We start from the raw sequence: 13025 nt of genomic DNA on the forward strand, positions 1-13025 counted from the left end.
TTAGAAGACTATCAGTAAGAGGAGGAGAGCTGATGAGACGAGGAGCCTTAGACTCCACTCTGTCCAAGAGAGCTGTGTGAGTGGAGCCCCTATATATGGATAGCAACTGTGCGGGGGAGAAGAACTGGCGGAGACCATACAGAACGCCAGAATTAGGGAGTAAGAATATCATATATAGTCGTAGAAAAAGTAGTAGTAATAGTAGTAGTAGTAGTAGTAGTAGCAGTAGTAGTAGTAGTAGTAGAAGGAACATTGCCCTTTAGAAGTTGAAATGTCCGTTACTTTTTGTAGGTTGAACTTCTCTCATTTGACATTTTTACACTTATATTACATCACATAATCATTTCACATCTCTCCCTCTCCCTCTCTCTCTCTCTCTCTCTATGGGCCTGCCTCCCCCCGAGTCAGTGCGGTAAGAGTTTAAGCCCCATTCAGCGCGTGTAATGTGGGCAGCTCAGCCTTGTTCATCCTGCTTAATGTGCCGCGGGGGGTCGATTCCCAGGACGGTCTAGGGCTACTATAGAGGGGTGACTGGTAGGGGTGCGGGAGGCTGAATGAGGGAGGGAGAGTGTGATTGGTATAGGGGGAGGTGTTGGTGGTGGAGGAGGAAGAGGTTGTGTTAGTGTATATGAGTTGAGAAAATATTGCATTGTTTTTAAGGTGTATTTTTGAGTGGTAGGGATGAAGATGAAATGGGGATGGTGACAACTATTACTACTACTACTACTACTACTACTACTACTACTACTACTACTACTACTACTATTACTATTACGCCTGCCCCTACTGTTGCTACTATTAATTGAAGGGAATGACTTATAATATGGAATAGGTAGAAATAAGTGGAAATGGAAAGAATAAATCGGATGTATAGAGGAAAGGTAAATTAATAAGGACGGAAAGGTAAGGTGAAATTAAATGTCTGCAGGGAAGAAATTTAACGTAGCAGAGAGGCACGGGAGGAATGAGAGAGCCAGGGAGGGTGAGATATTACTAAAACTGGGAAAGAGGGTAAGAAAGATGATGGAAAGAAAGGGAGACAAGAGAGAGACTGGTAGGTAAGGAAGAAAGGGGAAAAAGAAAGATGGCTTGGGGAGGGAAGGAAAGGAAGACGGGCGTTCAGTAAAGGATAAAGAAAATGAGGAAAAGCAGAAAAAGAGGAAAGAAAGGGAGACAAGATAGAAAAAGAATGCGAAGTAGGGAAGAAAGAGGAAAAAGAAAAAATGGCTTAGGAGGGAAGGAAAGGAAGACGGGCGTTCAGTAAAGGATAAAGAAAATGAGGAAAGGCAGAAAAAGAGCGGGGAAAATAAAATGAGGGAAAAAAAAAGTAGAAAGGTATTAAACGTAAGTGGAGGTAAGACAGGTATTGCGGTATGAAGAGAGGGAAGAAAGAACGGAAAAGTAATAATGGAGGTAGAGAAGACAGAGAAGAAAGGAATGATAACGTAGGAGTGAAGGAAATGGAGGTTAAACAGAGAGGGAGATAACGAAGGGTACGAGAGAGGTATTGAAGGAAGGAATGGAGGGAAGAAAAAAATGTAAAAAAGTAAGAGGGCGAGAAGTGAAAGATGAAGGAAAAAAAGGGAGAGAGAAGAAAAGAAAAATAACGGAGGAACGGAAATGAAGAATAAACAGAGGGAGATAACGAAGAGTAAGAGAGAGGTATTGAAGGAAGGAATGGAGGGAAGAAAATATGGAAGAAAGTAAGATAGAAAAGTGAGAAATGAAGGAAAAAAAGATGGAGGGAAAATATATGCTAGCAGTAAACCAAGAAGGAAGGGAGGATATAGAGGGGAAGGGAGGGAGAGATAAGGAAAAGGGAGAAATGGAAACAAAAGAGAGGAGGAGGAGGAAAGAGAGGAGGAGGAAAGGAGGGGAGGAGAGAGGCTGTAAGGAAGCAGTATTCATTAAGGAACGGACACACACACACACACACACACACACACACACACACACACACACACACACACACACACACATTCAATCCAATAATGAATCACGACCTTAAATCACTTAAATAGGAGTTTCGAGAGAGAGAGAGAGAGAGAGAGAGAGAGAGAGAGAGAGAGAGAGAGAGAGAGAGAGAGAGAGAGAGAGAGAGAGAGAGAGAGAGAGAGAGAGAGAGAGAGAGAGAGAGAGAGAAATGGATAAAGTTGTAACGATTAAGGATGACAAGGTGACAAGGACGGCGATAATGAGAAGGGAGGAAAGGAGAGAAGAAGGGAGCGAAGGAGGAGGAGGAGAGAGAGAGAGAAAGACGGTCATCTCCCGCCTCACCTGTCCCCCTGGCGCACCTGAGTCCTTGATTACGTTAAACACCTTGATCAGCGGCGCGACCCTCGGCCCCATCAGGTAACTCTGCTCGTCTGGGGCTTCGTTAGCAAAGGGCGGGGCGGCGGGCTTCCAAAGAGGCTTAAGCTTCAATGAGGCGGATCAGACTCCCTTTGGCACCCCTGGAAGGCTACACAGGTAAATGGCTCCCTCCTCTTCTTCCTCCTCCTCCTCCTCCTCCTCCTCCTCTCAGGATCACAGGTCGACAGGTGTTGGCTTCGTTGCCCAGGTGAGGTAATTAGTATGTCACCTGGAGGCGTATGGCAGTGACTTTCCCTTTTTTTTTTCGTTTTCTGGTTTTACTTTTTTTTTTGGGGGGGGGGCGGTTAGGGGGGGTTAAAATGGATGAGGTACACGTCGGTTAGTGGGTTAGTTAGCTATTTTTTTTTCTTTTTTGGTTATCTTTTTTCTTTTTAGTTCCGTCTTTGCTTTTTTTTTGTTTTCGTCTTCTGTTTCTTCTTGTTTTATTTTTCTTTATCTTCGTGTTTCGTTTTTTCTTTTTGTTTTCGTCTTTTCTTTTCTTTTTTGTCCTTTTCTTCTTTCTCCTTTCCTCTTTTGTTTTGTTTTGATTATTTTTTCATTGTTTTGGGGTCATGAAGGATAAAAGGGATGAGGTACAAGCAAGCTAGTTAGTACAGACTGACACACACACACACATACACACACACACACACACACACACACAACGTACACGGAGCCAATTAGGGCGCGGTACACGACCCCTCGCAGCAGCCACCGTTAATCACAGAGCACCGGACAGGTATCAGCTCACCTGGACACACCTGAGAGTGGCCGCCGCGCACCTTCCTCACTGCTTCGCCCCCACACTCACCTGAGGAGAAGGAGAAAGTGAAGTATATTAGCATGAATACTTCCCGTCATTGAATAAGTGGAGAAGGAATACATGGGGATGCTTTGTGTGTCTGTATTGAGATTAAGGTCGGAATTATAAGACACACTCGCATCTCACATCAACTATTTCTAAAGGTCAAAGAGGGGATCAATCGGGGTCTAATGAGAGTTTCTTGAGGTCCACGGTACAGAGGAAGGGTCAAACTATCACCAGGGTCATAAATCTACTCGTGCAAATACCCAAAACTCCTACGAAAGCCTTGTCAAATATGTGAACTTTACCGACGAAATGTTTAGTAATAAGGCCCTTAGTAAGTGATTTATGACTAGTGTTGTGATTAAAAAATGGTGGTCGTGGCTACAGGAACAGTAGAAATAGTTATGGTAGTGGAAAAAATAATAGTAGTAGTAGTAGTAGAAGGAGGAGGAAGAGGTGGAGGAGAATTAGTTTTGCATTAGTAGTATTGGAAGATGAAATGAAATACCGTAATAATAATAATAATAATAATAATAATAATAATAATAATAATAATAATAATAATAATAATAATAATGGTAATAATGATAGGAACAAAAACAACAACAACCACGCTCAGCCAACACACACACACACACACACACACACACACACACACACACACACACACACACACACACACACACACACACACACACACACACACAACCTTCCATTAAAAGACCAAAATTACCTGTGTTTTGGGGCGGAAGCGTGGCCTGCAGTATCTCATTACGATGCTCTCTCTCTCTCTCTCTCTCTCTCTCTCCCAGTCTGAGAACATTGGACAATTTATCTTTAAAAATTCGACCCCCCCCAAAAAAAAGGAAACAGGCCACAGTGGGGAGCGTGTTTTTTTCTTAATAAATATTCATCAACCTTGTTTTTTCATGATTCTTTTTTATAAGGCTTTTTGTATTTGTGGCTTTTGTTACCCTCTGTGTGTGTGTGTGTGTGTGTTTACGAATACTAGACAAACCGTTCATATGTTCGTGCTAATTCATTTTACAAAGGTGGATAACAAAGTGTAAAAACAGGTGAATAAATTAGATAAACAGGTAAAGCAAACGACAAAAAACGAGTAGGTGAGTAGGGTGAGTAAAGAAGTAAAGTGAAAGTAAAGTAAATAAAGTAAAGTAAATAATAAAAATGATAAGTAAAATAAGTAAAATAAGTTAATAATGAAACGTAAAGTGAGTAAAGGAAGACAAACGAATCACTGTAATAATAATAATAATAATAATAATAATAATAATAATAATAATAATAATAATAATAATAATAATAATAATAATAATAATAATAATAATAATAATGACAGACAGATAAATGAACGGACAGAACAAACAGGGACAGGTAAATGATTCAACGCAACACATGTATGAACGATATTGACGGTTGAGCAAATACAGAGATAAATTGCATCCAGTGTAGAGTGTTTTATCTAACCATGTCAATTAAATGATTCAATAGTTGGTGTTCTCTCTCTCTCTCTCTCGGTATCTATCTATTTATCTATCTTTTTCTATACTTATTTAGTTTTTCATTTTTTTCTTATATTTTTCTTTTTTTCTTCCTTTTTTCCTTTTTAATTTTCCTTTTTTTCACCTCCACAAAAAATCACCTACTTTTTTTTTCCATAAACCTTACGTCTCTCTCTCTCTCTCTCTCTCATACTCCCTTTCAAACACAATAACCAAGCAAAACTAAACACACACACACACACACACACACACACACACACACACACACACACACACACACACACACGCAGGCACGCACGCACACACCTTCGACCCGCCTCCGCGTCCTTCGGCAACGCTTTGACCTTACGCCTCACAAGGTCACGAGGGAGAGAGAGAGAGAGAGAGAGAGAGAGAGAGAGAGAGAGAGAGAGAGAGAGAGAGAGAGAGAGAGAGAGAGAGAGAGAGAGAGAGAGAGAGAGAGAGAGAGAGAAAAAAGAAAGCGTGAAAGAAGGAAAGCTAGAAAAAAGAAAGAGAAAAATGAAATATAGAAAGGAGAAAGGAAAAAAGAGAGAAAGCTATAAAAAAGGAAATAAATGAACGAAAGAAAGAACGACAAACGGAACGAAAGGAAAAAAAAGAACGTAAGAAAGAAAACGAAAGAACGAACTAAACAACAAATAAAAACAAGGAAACAACGAAAAAAATAAAGGAAAAAAAAGAAAAAGAGCATGGAAGCGAAAAAACACCGATAAAACAGCAGGGAAACGAAACAAACACACACAAAAAAAATCTATCAACATTATCCAGAAAAAAAGAAAAAAAAGATCCGATTGAAAGGGAAAAAAAGATAAAATAATTCTGAGCAAAAAAAAAGTGATATTGGAAAGCTGTCGACATTTCTGGCGTTATGTGGGCGCCAGATTACGGAGCGTCAATTAGTAAGTTTTCCGAAAAGATTAATGGAAAAAAAAAAGGTAAAAAAAAATGAAACCTCAACTCACTCAAATGATTTCTCTGATTCTGATTCCATGGACGGTCTCTCTCTCTCTGTGTATTTCTTTCCTTCATTTTTTCTCTCTTTTCTTCTTTGTATCTTTTTTTTCATTTTTTTTCTCTCTCTTATTTAATTAATATCATCCACTAGTTTCCACTTTTCCTCTCAATTTCCCTCCTTTTCACCTCCAGAAGTCTCTCTCTCTCTCTCTCTCTCTCTCTCTCTCTCTCTCTGTCAACTCTATTGGAAAAAAAAAAAATACCCCCACAATCAGCCCAGTTTTCCACAATTCATTTCGGCCGTAAAGTCCAACTGGCCGTGTGTTCGAGTCCCGGATAATATCAGAATCGCTCTGATACCATATCCACCGCGGCATCTGGGGGGGAATTTTATTGCTAGGTGGGGGAGGGAGGGGGGAAGAGGGAAGGCAGGGAAGGCGGGAGGGATTACGAGAGAGAGAGAGAGAGAGAGAGAGAGAGAGAGAGAGAGAGAGAGAGAGAGAGAGAGAGAGAGAGAGAGAGAGAGAGACTAAGTTTTATTAAAGGAAAAGAAAGAAGGTGAGGTGCTTGTGAAGAAGGAAATGAAGGAAATAGAAAGGAAAATGATAAAAAAGGATGGAAGAAAATAGAGTAATCGTGAAAGGGTGAAAGAAAAGAGAGAGAGAGAGAGAGAGAGAGAGAGAGAGAGAGAGAGAGAGAGAGAGAGAGAGAGAGAGAGAGAGAGAGAGAGAGAGAGAGAGAGAGAGAGAGAGAGAGAGAGAGAGAGAGAGAGAGAGAGAGAGAGAGAGAGAGAGAGAGAGAGAGAGAGAGAGAGAGAGAGAGAGAGAGAGAGAGAGAGAGAGAGAGAGAGAGAGTCCTAAATCCCCCAAAACCCTATACATAATTATAACATGCAATCCTCTTCTATTTATTACTAGGGATGAACTTTTCGTGTATTCAATTATTTTCATTTATATCAAGAACCATTTTTTACCGTGTCCATAAAAAAAAGAATATTCACCAACGACCAGAGTTTGATATTTATGAATGTTTCTGTATAATCTGAAACTTTTGTGATTATTTCCTGCAAGGATTGAGAAGTTATATTTTTTCCAACTTTTCCTGAGCATTCATAAGGTTCGCCAACATTCAAAACACTGCAGGAACTTTTCAATGATATTTTTTTTTTTGCGGCAACATTTCCATACTTATTTTGCTATGTTTATTTTTATTTCCTTGCTATTTTGGAATATTTACTGATCTTTAGGGTTGCACCGATAAGCAGTTGGGCCGATTACCGATTACCGATTAATCGGTTGCCAATAATCGGCCGATACCGATTAATCGGCCGATTACTTTGAAATTGTAAATGAGATTAATATTAATATTATTACTGGAGTGGATACTGATATCACAAAGTTAGAGACATACCTCTACTCTCATGTTTACAACTTTGTTTACTGGGCAGCTGTCATCTTTTGTATGGAGAGCAAATACTTCTTGTAATTTGTTACTTATGATTTGGCAACATCCTGATTTTAATGTTAAAATTTGTCAGTTTTCTCGTTCTTGTGGTGATCGTACGTATATACAGATGCTACTAGAAATGGTAGTGTACAGAGAGTTTATCAATCTCTCACGTCTTGTTCTGATTTACTGTGTTTTACACTGTGTTAGCTTAATTCTAATCTAAAAACACGCTTTTTCTAATTTTTCTATTAGTATACTATAAAATATGCAGAATGATTACGTATATATTAATTTGATTAAATAATAGCTTTGTGAAGCTACAATGATGAAAAAGTTACATAAATATTGTCCATCAATTAGGTAAAACTGAAAATGGTATGAGGGTATCATACGAACTCTGTAACAGAACGTGTCCAGTACCAGTACGGTGAACATCAATGACCACCGGGCACCGTCTGCCTGTGCACTGTGCAGTCAGTGTGTCTTAGTATGTTGCCTTTGATACGTAAGCTGGTGATGTTCCACTTATTTTTTTCTAAACTGTCTGACTATAAACGTTCAGAAAAGTTTTGTGGGGACGATCGAATGAGTAGTGACAACAATGCGATTCAGACGTAACACTTGCATGTTGACTCATTGATGAGTAAACTGAAATTCAAATGTAATTTGAATTGTCTAATGTACATTTGCATATTAACTTGTTTGTAATAAATGCTGTGGAAAGGTGTGTCAAGAGTTTTGGTAACATCACCATCCTTATATCAATATTAATGATATTGTGTTATGTACATTGCACCATAAAAGAGAGAAAAAAATTTTGATAATCGGCCCGATTAATCGGCCAAAAGGCCGATTACCGATTAATCGGCAAAATGGCCGATAAGGCCGATTACCGATTACCTGCCGATTAATCGGTGCAACCCTACTGATCTTCACTTCATATTTTCCTATTTATTTATTTTTTGCTACATTTCCTTTTCTTCACCTATTTATTTTGATATATATTTATTGTTTTTTTTTAATTTATTTGGCTACATTTGCATCTTGCTACATTTACTAAGGTTTATATTTTAGAGTCCTACAGTACTTTCTCTATATTTTATTTTGCTACATTTACTATACTTTAATTTACTACATTTACTATCCATTATTTTTTTCCGCTATTTACTTTTCAGTGCTTGTTCTTTTCCTACATCTAATCCTCTTATTTGTTTATTTTACGACTTTCATTTTCTCTAATTATCTTACATTTACTTTCCTTCATTATTCAATTAGCTACGTTTCCCCCCTTTGCCCGACTTCTTGCCCATATTAACTTTTCCTTTCGTCCTTAGGTTGGTATGGTAAGACACTTTCACTTTTCACATCAACAATTTCTATAGGTCAAAAAGGAGGTTAGTCGGGTTCTAATGAGTGTTTCTTTAGGTTCAGGGTACAGAGGAAAGGTCAGACTACCACCAGGGTCATAAAACTACCCCTGGAAATGCCCACAACTCCTACGAAATCCTTGCCAATTATTATGTGAGCTTGGGCGACGAAATGTTTTTAAATTACGACACTTTCAGACGTAATCTCCACCAATTTCCTCACAACACAACGTTCAACCTTTCACACAATGATGAAATTTCCTTCACTGTCACCACAACCGAAACTACTACGGGAAGTCATTAAAACACGAGTAAGTAAGGAAGGAAGGAGGGAAGAAAGGAAGAAAAGAAGGAAGGAAGGAAGGAAGGGAGAAAGGAAGAAAGGAAGGAAGGGAAGAAGGGACGGACAAACGAATGAACGAACGAAGAGAGGAAGTAAGGAAGGAAAGAAGGAAGGAATTAGAGAAGAGGGAAAGGAAAGAAGGAAGAAAAGCAGAAAGGAAGGAAGGAAAGAAGGAAGGAAGGAAGGAAAATAGTAAAAAAGAAAAAAGAAAGAATGAAGAAAGGAAGGAGAGAAGGAAGAAAAGCAGAAAGGAATGAATGAATGAATGAAGGAAGGAAGGAAAAAACAGTAAAAAAGAAAAGAAAAAAAGAATGAATGAATGAATGAAGAAAGGAAGGAAGTACACAACACAACGTTATCCAAAACTCACCTAACAGCTCTTGATACCACAGAAGTAGTCCAATACAATATTTTTTTTCCTTGTAGATTTACTTTTTTCAGTTAATAGACTCGCTCATCCTATTGGCTTTCAAATCCGCCTCGGTGCTGGAAAGGGGGAGAAATAGTATTGAGAATTGCGCCGCGCGAACTCTTGATTCAATGGACGGAATTTCGTTATGGAATTAACCGATTCTTTTTCCCTCTACTCGATTTAGCACATTTTTTCCTCACCGGTTGAAGGATTTTGGTACTTTTTTTGACACACTGGAATCCCGCGTGTGCCCACCCAGTCGTTTTTACCTGTATATCGCGGAGGTAGCGTCGGTGTTAGGGGATGGTGGTAATGTCGTGTTTACCTGTATAACGCGGAGGTAGCGTCGGTGTTAGGGGATGGTGGTAATGTCGTTTTTATCTGTATATCGCGGAGGTAGCGTCGGTGTTAAGGGATGGTGGGAATGTCGTTTTTACCTGTATATCGCGGAGGTAGCGTCGGTGTTAAGGGATGGTGGGAATGTCGTTTTTACCTGTATATCGCGGAGGTAGCGTCGGTGTTAAGGAATGGTGGTAATTGGTAAGTATTTTTCTGTGGCAGCATCATAAAATATCTCCTTGGTTTGCACACGTATTAATTAATGACGTTAATGGTTACCGGATACTTTTTTTTTCTATAGAGGTGCCATAAATTACTTCCCTAGTCTGCACAGCTCATAAGGTCACTGGTGGTTGGAAGTTATATTGTTTCTTCCCTTCATCGGTGTCCATTATAATTTCCACGGTTCTCACAGCTCTTCTTATATGGCGCTAGTGGTTGGTGGGTATTTTTTTTTCTAAAGGTACGCCATGAATTATTTCCCGGGTTTCCACAGCTTTTTTTTGTGGCCTATTGCGCCGGTAAGCTTCTTCCCGGTGAGGCCTGATGGTCGGCCCAAGACTTCTTCCCGGTGGGGCCTGATGGTCGGCCCAAGACTTCTTCCCGGTGGGGCCTGATGGTCGGCCCTGCCCGTTCTGGCGCAGGCGAGTGTTTATAGTGGCGCCATCTTGTGTTGGCTCATGCTGACCCCCGGAACTCACCGTCACTCTAACCACTCAGGCACGTTGGTGGTTGGTGGATACTTTCTTATGTAGTAGTTCCATAAAACATTTCTCCGGTTCACTTTCTCGTATGACACTGGGAATTAGTAACTATTTCTCCTATACCGGCGCCATACTGTATCTCCCTGGCTCACCCTTCGCTTATAAGACGATAGGGTGTTTGGCAATGATCTTTTCTATAGCGGATCCATAATATATTTCCCGGGTTATTTCCACTTACATGACGCAAGTGATTTGGGGGACATTCTTTTTGGACCAGCACCATAAAGTCCTTCCCATGTTCACTTATCTTGTATAGAACTCCAGTGGTTAGCGCATTTTTTTTTCGATAGCGGTGTCATAAAGTATTTCCGTGGTTCATGCATCGTGTTTTATATATTATTGTAACTTTGTATATCTTTCATTCTAACTGGTAGAATTATAATGTGGTTGTTAATTATCTTTTTTTATTGCGGCGCCATGAAATATCTCCTCGATTCGCCCAGCTCGTATACCACTTTGGTTGTTGGTGATTTTTTTTCCTAGTGTAGAGTCATAAAGTATCTCCCAGCTCACACATCTGCACTTTCACACGCGTCTCACTGGAAGCCTCATGTCCTCCAGCGGCCGAAGGTAATTTATAATCTTTGCGTCACCTTTTATAAAGTTTGCGATGCGTTGATTAAGGTGAGTGTGTCAGTTATTTGTCTTACCTGCCAGAACAATGCGAACAGTTTTTTTTCTTCTTTTTGGCGTTTTCTTGTTTGTCTTTATATGTGCAGCTATTCATTTTTTTTTATTCTACAGTACTTTCACTTTCTTTAATTTTGCTACATTTACTTTCCATTTCTCTTTTATTTGGTTAGATTTCCTTTCCTTTCCTTTTTTGTGTACCATTTTCATTTATTTCTTTTTTTCTTTTTGTTCTTGGTTTACTTCCTTTTCCTTTCCTTTTTTTTGCACCATTTCCTTTCCTTTCTTTTCCCTTTGTTTATCTTGATACATTTCCCTTCCTTTCCTTTCCTTTCGTTTTATTTTCCACCATTCCCTTTTTTCCTTTTTTATCTTCATACATTTCCTTTCCTTTCCTTTCCTTTTTTATACTGCTACATTTGATTTCCCATCTTTTTTTCTATTAAGCTACAATTACCTTACTTTTCTTACATTACAAAAATACACCAGTCCTTACAATATGAAGACAGAAAACAACCGCTATAACGATGCACTCCAGTCTCGTTATCCTTCAAGTCCAGTCTGCCAATAGTCCAGTCTGCAAACCGTCATCCCGCGCGGCAAGACTCGTGACTGGAGGCCGTTTGGTGACGAACTTCTCCTAACAACGCCTCGCTCTCCTTCATCACCCACAGGAATGCTACTCTGGTGCCTAGCGTGCATTGTTCCCATTAATCACGACCAACGTTGCCAGATTGTCGTACTCAGCCTCTTATGTCTGCCGATTTCCGACCCAAACAATGCCTCCTCGACCCCATATATAGTTATCGTTAAAATGGTTAGTTATTGGTGTTTTTTGGCAATAGCTATGGCTCAGAAACCGGTATATAAGAGGCTCTGAGTACGATAATCTGGCAACGGTGCTCCGACATTCCCATAAGCTCTGAATCTTTGTCATGTCTTTGGTCTATTATTATTATTTGACATTTGTAACCTGTGAAGCTGTTTTTCTTCTTTATTGACGTACCTTTTTATGATGATCTTTCATTATTACATTCCTGCCATTTTTTTCGTATGTTAAACTCTTACATACTTCAACATAACTTTTCACTAATAACCTTTTTCCCTCTTAAAATTAAAAGTGTAAACTGATCTCTTTCTTATCAAGGTAACCGATTATAGTAAACATTTTCACAACATAACAACCTTTATATATCAAGTTTTATTACATTTGCGAAACCTTATTTTATACAAACGTAACTTTTCTTTATAAATTTAAGTGAAACCAAATTGTCGAGTTTATTTGGGTTATTCTGGTTTTTTCTGCCACAGTCCCAACACCTATTTTTCCCTCTCATATGTTACCTATAGCTTACATATGAGAGGAAGGGACAGGTGTTGGGACTGTGTGGCAGAGCAGAGGGGAGGAAAGGACCCGCGGAGCCTACGCCAGACCGCCAGACATATTTGGAAGACTAGTTGTCAATCTTCAGTTTTGACAATAAGACTTCATAACTCATTCGTCTTTGAACTTCACAAATTCACCAATTATTAATGTTTACCTTTAAGAGTGACGGTGAAACTCCCTCCTAACCGGTTCGTCCTGAGGTTTTAAATCTTCATATAACTTGTGCATCTTTAATACTATCTGGGAGGATCATTTTGTCATTCCTTTAAGCACCTTTACATTAGTTTAACCTTACAATGCATCTCCATGTCACATTTCCACTTGACAAATAAAAAAAAAATACACGAAGGAGATGAAAAAAAAATATAACCTTCATCACCGCCTAATATCTGAATGAAGCGAAGACAAAAATTAAAACAAGAATCAAACACAAATAAAAAAGAAAATACAATAAAACAAAATAAAAAGGTAAGGTTAAAGGAAAAGGAAGGGAGAAAACAAGAACAGAAAAAGGGAGGAAAGGAAAAGGAGAGAGAAAGGGAAAGGAAACACAAAAACAGAAATGAGGGTAAGTAAAAATTTGTGAATACCACGAAAGAAATAAAAAAGTAGGAAAACGAACACTTCAAAAACCCGTACAACACAACAGGTCAACGTCACGGAATCTGAATACAAA

Source organism: Eriocheir sinensis, chromosome 67 (assembly GCF_024679095.1).
Source record: "Eriocheir sinensis breed Jianghai 21 chromosome 67, ASM2467909v1, whole genome shotgun sequence".
Taxonomy (NCBI): Eukaryota; Metazoa; Arthropoda; class Malacostraca; order Decapoda; family Varunidae; genus Eriocheir; species Eriocheir sinensis.